The sequence below is a fragment of the Myotis brandtii genome, unplaced genomic scaffold (genome assembly GCF_000412655.1).
Source record: "Myotis brandtii unplaced genomic scaffold, ASM41265v1 scaffold139, whole genome shotgun sequence".
Taxonomy (NCBI): domain Eukaryota; kingdom Metazoa; phylum Chordata; class Mammalia; order Chiroptera; family Vespertilionidae; genus Myotis; species Myotis brandtii.
Window position 1 is genome coordinate 1,182,193 of NW_005354965.1, and position 8,909 is coordinate 1,191,101.

The 8,909-nt window shown below is 51.8% G+C and overlaps 1 pseudogene; it reads right to left on the reverse strand.

The window, feature by feature from the left end:
• Nucleotides 1–2,094: 2,094 nt before the first annotated feature.
• LOC102259764 lies at nucleotides 2,095–3,277 on the reverse strand (annotated as a pseudogene).
• Nucleotides 3,278–8,909: the final 5,632 nt, after the last annotated feature.

The window sequence follows — 8,909 nt, forward strand, 5'->3', positions numbered from 1 at the left end:
ATCCTAGCTGCCCAGAGTTCAAGGCCAGAGTGTTTTATTACACGCTTGTATCGCAGGCAATCTCTCTTGAAAGCAAGCATGCATTAGTCACAGGGCTGTGGCTGCTGTTACTGTCAAGCAAGTACTTCCTCGTTGCTCTGAACCCTGACGGACAGACGCCCCGTGAGGAGGAGGGCGGGGAGTCGCCTGTCCTTTCTAGACAGGGGCTTGCACCGCCCCTAAAAGAACGCACGAGTCCTGGACTCCCGCACATTCTCATGACATCAACAATCTGTCCTGAGGAGTTTAAATATTAGTAGCTGCAAAGGATGTCCTCCCCAGTAGGTTGTAAGTGTTAACATTGAAAATAAACGCTCTTTATGGCTCATAAATGTCTCCAGTGTATACGTTTATGTTTTTTAAAAATATATATTTTTTTATTTCAGAGAGGAAGGGAAAGGGAGAGATAGAAACATCAATGATGAGAGAGAATCATCCGTCAGCTGCCGCCTACACGCCCCTTACTGGGGTTCAATCCCGCAACCGGGCATTGAACCATGTGCCCTGACCAGGAATCAAACCGTGACCTCCTGGTTCATAGGTCAACGCTCAACCACTGAGCCACCCGGCCAGGCTTGATTTAAACAAACAAACTTCAGAGAAAGAGAGAAGGGAGTTTATGACATTCACGAGGCAGTTAAAAATTTAAGCTCTAACTGCACTTTTTTTTTTTGTAGAGTAATTTATTATGAAAGGATTCTTCCAGTATGTACATAGGAACCAAAAATATAGTTTATCATTCCCACTCATAACCCAACCCCAAAGGCATACCAGGAACAAGGGTTCCTTCACGGTGCGAAGAAAAACTGCCTTCCCGAGGCCACCAGGTCTTTGCAAGGTAAAACACCCGTCTATGCATCTTGTATTTAGATAGTCCGACTTTCAGTGGTTTGACTTAACAATTTTTCAATTTTACGAAGGTGCAAAAGTGATAGGTACTCAGTAGAAACTGGCGGGGTAAACTATTTACTAGGTTAGGTGTATTTAATACTTGTTTTTAAACCTTCACCCGAGGATATGTTTATTGATTTTAGAGAGGAAGGGAGACAGAAAGAGAAACTTCGATTGGTTTCCTCCTGAAAGCTCCCCAACTGGGGATGGAACCTGCAACCCAGGTATGTGCCCTGACCTGGAATGGAAATCCGCACACTGGGTGCGTGAGACAACACTCCAGCCAACTGAGCCACCCGGCTGGTGCATATTAAATGTTTTTGACTTAGGGTATTTTCAATTTATGACGGGTTTATCAGGACATAACCCCATGATGAGTTGAAGAGTATCTGTATACACTTTCTAGTCTGAGGAAAAATGATAGAGTTCTTTCAACACAGCAATCTATTCATTTAGATCATTTGACCAAATACCTTCTCCCGTGGCCAAGAAAGAATCTCTTTTGTCCTTTACTTTACAAATGAGGGTACCGAGACCCCATTCCAAAGCCAGGAGTTGGGTCCAGCCCAGCGACTCCTGCTGGGCCTATGGTACACGTCAGCACTCCAGGAATGCGGTAGGGCCTACCCTGTGGTGAGGTTCTGGGTGCAGGTGGCTGCTCCGTGATTTGTTCTTATGGCAGAGATGCCTGTGTGAATTATACACCCACCCAGGGGAAACTGACCCATCTTAATCTACAATTAGACCTGCATGGAGCACCTAAGTATGCTACACTGAAAAATTACTTGACATCTTTAGAAGTCAAAGTCAGGTGTGAAAGTTGCTTTTCCTGTAAAAAACAAGCGGAGGTGCAGTGTTTAACCTGTCCTGCACAGAGGCCAAGCTGAGGACACTTGAGGATCAAGGACAAAAGGTTTAAGCCAGTGATTTTCAACTCCATCTCGTGGCACATAAACTAAATATGAAAATTCTGCAGCACACCAAAAAAATATATTTTTTGCCAATCTGACAAAGTAATAGGTATAATTTTGATTCATTCACACTGGACGGCTACTGCTGTGTTGGCTGTTGTAATTTTTTTTATTTAACAACCTAAGGGAAAAGCGGTCAGTGCCCCTGACTAGTCGGGTACTGCATGTTTTAAAAATTCTCGCAACAAACAGGTTGAAAATCGCTCATTTAAGCCATTGATTTGGGTGCCACTGATACTGGGAAATTTCCTACAACAAAAGGGGATTCAGAGCTTGATTAAGTCAAAGGTCTACTTTTTCTGGACAGCTCGGCCAATTCTTTCCTGATGTGCTGTATTGAAACCTCATCTCCTTTGAGCTCTGCTTGCTTCAGTGCTTCCTGGCAGATCTCTTTTGCTTGTGCATATGGTTCTCTGTGCATCAGAACTGCAGCCGGGTTACTCAGCACCATGTGCAGCTCAGGATGTCCTACTTGTCTTTCAGATCTGACGCCCTCTGCACGTACGCACAGGCCTCATCAAAGAGGCCTTGTGCATTCAGGGTGGTAGCCAGGTCGCTCATTAGCACAATGGTCTGTGGGTGTCTTTCTCCTAGTATTTCTTCAGAAATATGCAAAGCTTTTTCATACATCCTCTGTGCCTACGATGATGCTTGGAGAACAGAAGGTAGCGAGTATAAGCATCTAAGCACAGGCCGAGGAGGAGGTGGGCGTGGGCTTTCTCTTCCACTGACAAAATGTCTTCCGCTAATTCCTTTTCTCTTTCAATTTTTTCCTCTAGAGTTGAGATGCAGAATTCATAGCCAGCAAGAGCAAATTCCTGTCGATTCTGAGCAGCATAGATACTGGCCAGCTTTAGAGAGATTTCAATTATTGCATTGTCTTCCTGTAGCATGCCCCCTCCAAGCAGGTAACTCATGGTTGCTTTAAAAAGTTTTTCTGCATTTTCAAGCTGACCCCGTATAAATGCTCAGTTGGCCATCAAATCATAAGTGTAAATGATGGCCTTCTTGTTATCACTCTGAATGGCAAGACGAAGTGCCTCGTGCAAAATTAGCTCAGCCTCTTCTGGCTCATCTTTCATGATGCTCAACTGAAAAGAGAAAAACATGAAAATGAAATGTAAAGAAAGCAGATGATGTGTTACCAGACAGAAGAGGATATGGCTGTACATCCCAACACATAGAAGGAAGCCATTCATTCATCAAATATTCACTGAACGCACCAGGCATTATGTCTATAATGGATGGCCATATGACCAAGTCTTGGCCAACAGATGCAGACAGCAGGAATGTGAGCAATGTTTGCATCATGATTTAAAAGAAAGCTCCTTGCCCTACACCTGTACAACAAATAAGCTTAATTACAACTCATGATAAGACCTATGAAAAAATAATGGAAAGAGCGCCCAGCGCCCTCGAAGAGCAGGGCCGTGACGTAGCGAGGCCTCTAACTGCACTTTTATAATATGAATTGCTCCCGGCCGGGTGGCTCAGTTGCTTAGAGCATCCAATACACTAAGGTTGCGGGTTCGATCCCTGGTCAGGGCTCATACAGGAATCAGCCAATGAGTGCATAGATAAGTGGAACCACAAATCGATGTCCCTCTCTCTCTCTCTTACTCTCTCTCTCTCTCTCTCTTTCCCCCTCCCTCAAATCTCTATAATAATAGAAGCATAATATGCTAATTAGACAGGATGTCCTTCCGGACGACTTTCCGGATGAAGTCTTGGCAGCGGTAGCCGAGCCCCTTGCACAAATTTCGTGCATCGGGCCTCTAGTGAATAAATAAAAATGTATTTTTAAAAAAGGCTATACTATGAATGTTTTATTTATTTTAGGTAATGGTTCCTTGTATGTTGAAGACACAGAAACTTCTATAGATGACATAATGTGATAGCTGGGGTTTAATTCACAGTCACACCGATGAGTGGGAGTGGGAGGGGTGCCCCCAGGCCCTGCGATGCCCCCTCGAGGGAACAGCCCATTCCCTCCCCTGCTGTGCTGCCAGGAGGCACCACCCCTGGCAGTGCCTTGGGGGGGCGGGCGCCTCGCTGCAGAGCCACTGCCCACACCAGGGTCCTGTCCATGCAGCGGCTGACCCCCTGGGGACACCCCTCCCGCCACAGGGCTCCCTGTGCAAAGGGAGTCGACCCTGAGCGCGTTCCCACGCCAGAGCCGCTCCCCGGGACCCCACTCTGCAGCTGGAGGGAGCAAGCTGGCCAACGGGGCGACCATTCTTTTTTTTATTTTATTTTTTAATGTTTTTATTGATTTCAGAGAAGAGAGAGAGAGAGAGAGAGAGAGAGAGAAACATCAATGATGCGAGAGAATCATTGACAGGCTGCCTCCTGCACACCCCACACTGGGGATCGAGCCTGCACCCCGGGCAGGTGCCCTGACTGGAATCCAACCCGGGACCCTTCAGTCTGCAGGCCAATGCTCTATCCACTGAGCCACACCAGCTAGGGCTGGGGCGACCATTCTTGAAGCGGGGTGTGGGGGGCCCGAGTTCAAGGATGGCCCGGAGCTTTCACACGGGGGGCCATGCCCTGCGATGTGCAGCCTGAGGCCATGATGGGTTTCACTCCGCCATTAGGTTCTCTCCTAACCCCGTTGACCTTGAGACGGGGTGCCCGCGGGGCCTGGGCTTTGCGAGCAGGGAGTTTCCTCTGGCTCATCTCAGAAGAGGAAGTCAGCGAGGGGCCCGCACCCTGTCGCCGCCTGAGGATGGAGGGAGCCCCGTGTCCTCAGCTTGGGGGCCTGAACCCGCCAACATCCAGGAAGAACTTCTTTCTCCCGGAGCCTCGAACAGGAGCTCGGCCCCCCACACCTCGATTTCAACGTGACCAGGTCTGAGCAGAGAACCAGCCTCGGGCTCAGAAATGGGAAGAAGTGATCTTAAAGGGCCAGCTCCTCGCAGGGCTCAGGGACGTGTGTGCCTTGAGCAAGACGTGTTCCTTCGACGTCATTAAAATCCTAACTGCGGGGAAATGCTGGCTGGGTGTGGCTTGTTTGTTGCTTGTTTGTTTTTAGGGAGAGGAACTGGTAAGGGGAGCCTTTCTCTCACATTTGTTCTCTCAAACTAAACCAGGGCTGTGCCCTGAGGCTTCCTCTGGCCGCGTCCCAGCTGCCTGGCACCCACTTCCTGTAACACATCTTCCTGGCGACAGGTTGTCAAGAAGAAATACGTGAACAGAAGTTCACCGGGTCCATCTCCTCCTGTCCTTTCAGGGAAAGGAAGCTGAACACCAAGGCCAGGAGCTTCCTTCATCCCCAGGCCGGTGGGTGCTGGCCGCACGCTCACCCCGAGGTCAAGGTCGGCCGCGTGGCCCCCGCCCGGACACCGGCGGCTGGTGCCGGGTCAGTGTGAGCCAGTTCCCGAGGAGAAGTGTCCTTTCTCGGATCCTCGGTGGGGCTGTTGACCCGCTGGCCTGTCACCCCACTTCCTCAAATGTGTGCTGTCGCTCTGCAGAGCGTTCCCGGACCCAGCACAGCGTCTGCCAGACTTCCGCCAACCGGCCCGCGGCTCTCCGTGTGCGGAACTGCGGAGCTCAGCTGTCAGGGGCGGACAGGCCACTGCGCACCCTCGGCCTGGGCACCGGCCTCTCAGAGTTCCTATCGGGCACCCTCTCTCCGACGTGGCCAGCGTTCCGCTGCAGCCAGGCCCGGGGAGCATGTCCCCCTCCCCTCGCCCCTCTTCAGCCCAAGGGACCCCAGGAGACTTGCAGCCAGGGGAGCAGTGGGCAGCGGCAGCTGGTCCGGGCCTACCCCTCGGCCTTGTCCCCACGGCCCCCTCTTCTCTGACTTCCCAGGGAGCCGAGCAGCCCAGCCTGGGGCTTCTGTGCGCTTCCTCGTTGCGCTGTCCTGGGCGTGTTGGGGGCAAAGTAGAATATTGAAGACTCCAGTTATAAGAACCATGAGTCACGCCCTGTTAACCGCGCTTGCCTTGCTCTGACTGAAGAAAGCACCTTCTAACCTGGCTGGGAGCCTCCCGTCCCCCGGGGCCCAGGAGCCAACCTTGGACCTGGCAGTCCACCTTGAAATGCGGTCCGTCACCTGGAAAGATTAAAAACCTTGTTGCTGCCCTGACTGGTTTAGCTCAGTGGATAGAGCATCGGCCTGTGGACTGAAGGGTCCCAGGTTCGATTCCAGTCAAGGGCATGTACCTTGGTTGCAGGCACATCCCCAGTGGGGGGTGTGCAGGAGGCAGCTGATCGATGTTTCTAACTTTCTATCCTTCTCCCTTCCTCTCTGTAAAAAAAACCAAAAAAACAAAAAAACAACAACAAAAAAACCTTGTTGCCCAGACAACGGAGCCCCGCCCCAGCCTGCCTGCTTCCCAGGCCTGCGATTCCTACTTCCCATGTCATCTCTGCCTCCCCAGTAGAAGCAGCCGGCTTATGGGGGGCAGAGCAGATTTTTGTGGGTGACCCGCTGCTCTCCCAGCTGCCGGCAGGATTGGAATCAACGCTCATATGATTCAACCCCGTCTCTGCCACATTGGCTTAGGGCAGCGATGGCGAACCTTTTGAGCTCGGCGTGTCAGCATTTTGAAAAACCCTAACTTAACTCTGGTGCCGTGTCACATATAGAAATTTTTTGATATTTGCAACCATAGCAAAACAAAGACTTATATTTTTGATATTTATTTTATATATTTAAATGCCACTTAACAAAGTAAAATCAACCAAAAAAATGAGTTCGCGTGTCACCTCTGACACACGTGTCATAGGTTCGCCATCGCTGGCTCAGGGAGTGACAGGCAGGCCGACCCCTGGGTTGCCTGGTTTCATGTTTGCTGCAGCCAGTAAATTCATGCTTAAAAAAGACGGAGCTTCAAGGCCCAGAGTCGGGGTCCAGTCCCCACTCTGCCCCTGTGGCCGAGTGAGGCGGGCAACACGCCGTCCGGTGCGGCAGAGGGCTGCATGTGAAATGGCACGCTCACCCGGGCCACAGGGGTGTCACTGGGATAAGCCGTTTCTACAGCAGTTCCTGGTTCCAGGATTATCTAGGAGATTCTAGAATCCTGAGCTTCAGGCACAATATCTTTTTAAAAAATGTCTTCCATTATAAAATGAAGGAGGCTGCCCAGCCGGCGTGGCTCAGTGGTTGAGCGTCGACCCATGAACCGGTTACGTTTTGATTCCAGGTCAGGGCTCAAGCTCAGGTTGCGGGCTCCATCCCCAGTAGGGGGCGTGCAGGAGGCAGCCGAGCAATGATTCTCTCTCATTGATGATGTTTCCATCTCTCTCTCCCTCTCCCTTCCTCTCTGAAATCAATGCAAATATATATATATATTTAAAAAAAAAATAAGTAAAATGAGAGAGACTGATGCTGATTTGAAACCAAACCCACATTGCCATCCTCAGATGTCCCGTTGCAATAAACCAACTCCTTCCTCACAGGTGCCAAGACCCGACTTTGAGCCGCTCCTGACCCCTGCCCCCCCTCCATGTCTCTCTCTCCATCACTCAGGAAATCCGCCTGCACTACCACCAGAGCCCTCGAGTCTGACCACTTTTACCGCCTCCACGCCATGGCTGCCACCTCGTCCAAGCCGCCATCTCCTCTTGGTAGATGGTTGCAATTGTTTACCAGCTGGCTGGCCTTCCGCCCTTCCCCTGCTCAGTCATTTTAGGTGACCTTTCAGTAATGGAAGCCAGATCCCAGTACTCCAGCCCCAAGCCCTCCTGTGGCTTCCGTCTCAAAGCAAAACCCTGGGTTGCCGGCTTGATCCCCAGTGTGGGGTGTGTGGGAGGCAGCTGATCAATGATTTTCTCTCATCATTAATGTTTCTCTTGCTCTCTCCCTCTCCCCTCCTCTCTGAAATCAATTAAAAAATATCCTAATATATAAAAGCCCAGGGTCTGTAACATCCAAAACGACCGAAGGCTCCACCGACAAGAAGTCAGTGCTGGGTTGCCATGGCGACCCAGCACTGACTGCTGAGGAGGCTGTGGATCTGGGCGGAAGAGAGGCCTGGAGAGAGAAGCAGGGTCTGATCCGTAGCCTCCGTGGCAACTGTTGATCAGCACTTGCCTCTTTCGCTCTGGGCCTGGCCAGCAGCCTCACCTCTCTTTCTCTCGGGCCTCCACTGGGACCTCTGATCAGACCCGTTGATAGGCCCAGAGACGCTGACTGGCATTGAAACTGACCAATCAGAACCAAATCTGGGTGAACTGGAAGGCAGAACCTAAGGTGGGGGCTGAGGAGGGTTTTTAAGGGCAACAGCTGTTTGGTGTAAGGTGTAAGAAAGCAGTTAAAAATAAATAAATAAAATAAACACAAATTTCCTTTGGCCCCACCACCTCCTCAGCTCACAGCCCTGCCACAAGCGCTTCCTCACACCCACTCACTGGGTAACCCTCATGGTCTGGAGCCGCCTCTCTGACCCCTTCTCTGCGAGTCCCTGCTGTCCGCAGCCCCCACCTGGGCTCTGACCCAGCCTCCCGGTCCTTTCCCCCGGCAGCGGGCAGGGGTGGACCCTGCTGACCAGCTCTCGGTCTGAGAATGGCCTAGGCCCCCCCGGGGCCACCTTCTCCTGTCCCCACGCCTCTCTCCTCTCCTCCTGTTGGTGACAGGTCCCCGAGGCAGAGTCTGTGTGGTCACGCCGCCTCTTTGGAAGCTCGCGTCTTAGCTCCTGAGGAATATCGGCTGCTGTGGTCACTCCCGCTGTGTGTGCGTTTGCTGAGCGCGGGCTCTCCGGGGGGACACCGAGGTCCCCAGCATCAGAGGCGTGGCCTGGCCGAGCCGCCGCCTGGGGGCACCGCGTGGAGTGCGCACCGGCTTCGAGGAATGGCTCCTGGGCGTCTGGCTGTGGGGTGCTCGCTGTTACTTTCCGCCTCGCTGAGTAACCTTTGATCCTGTGTGGTTATAGCATGATAACCACACGCCCCCCCTCGCCGTCAGTGGGAAATATGGGAAGGGCTTTCACCGTGGGTAAAAGTGTCTTCTCACCTCGACCACAGCCTGCAGCGCGGGAGCCGGGGGCGGGCCCCGGGGGTGGC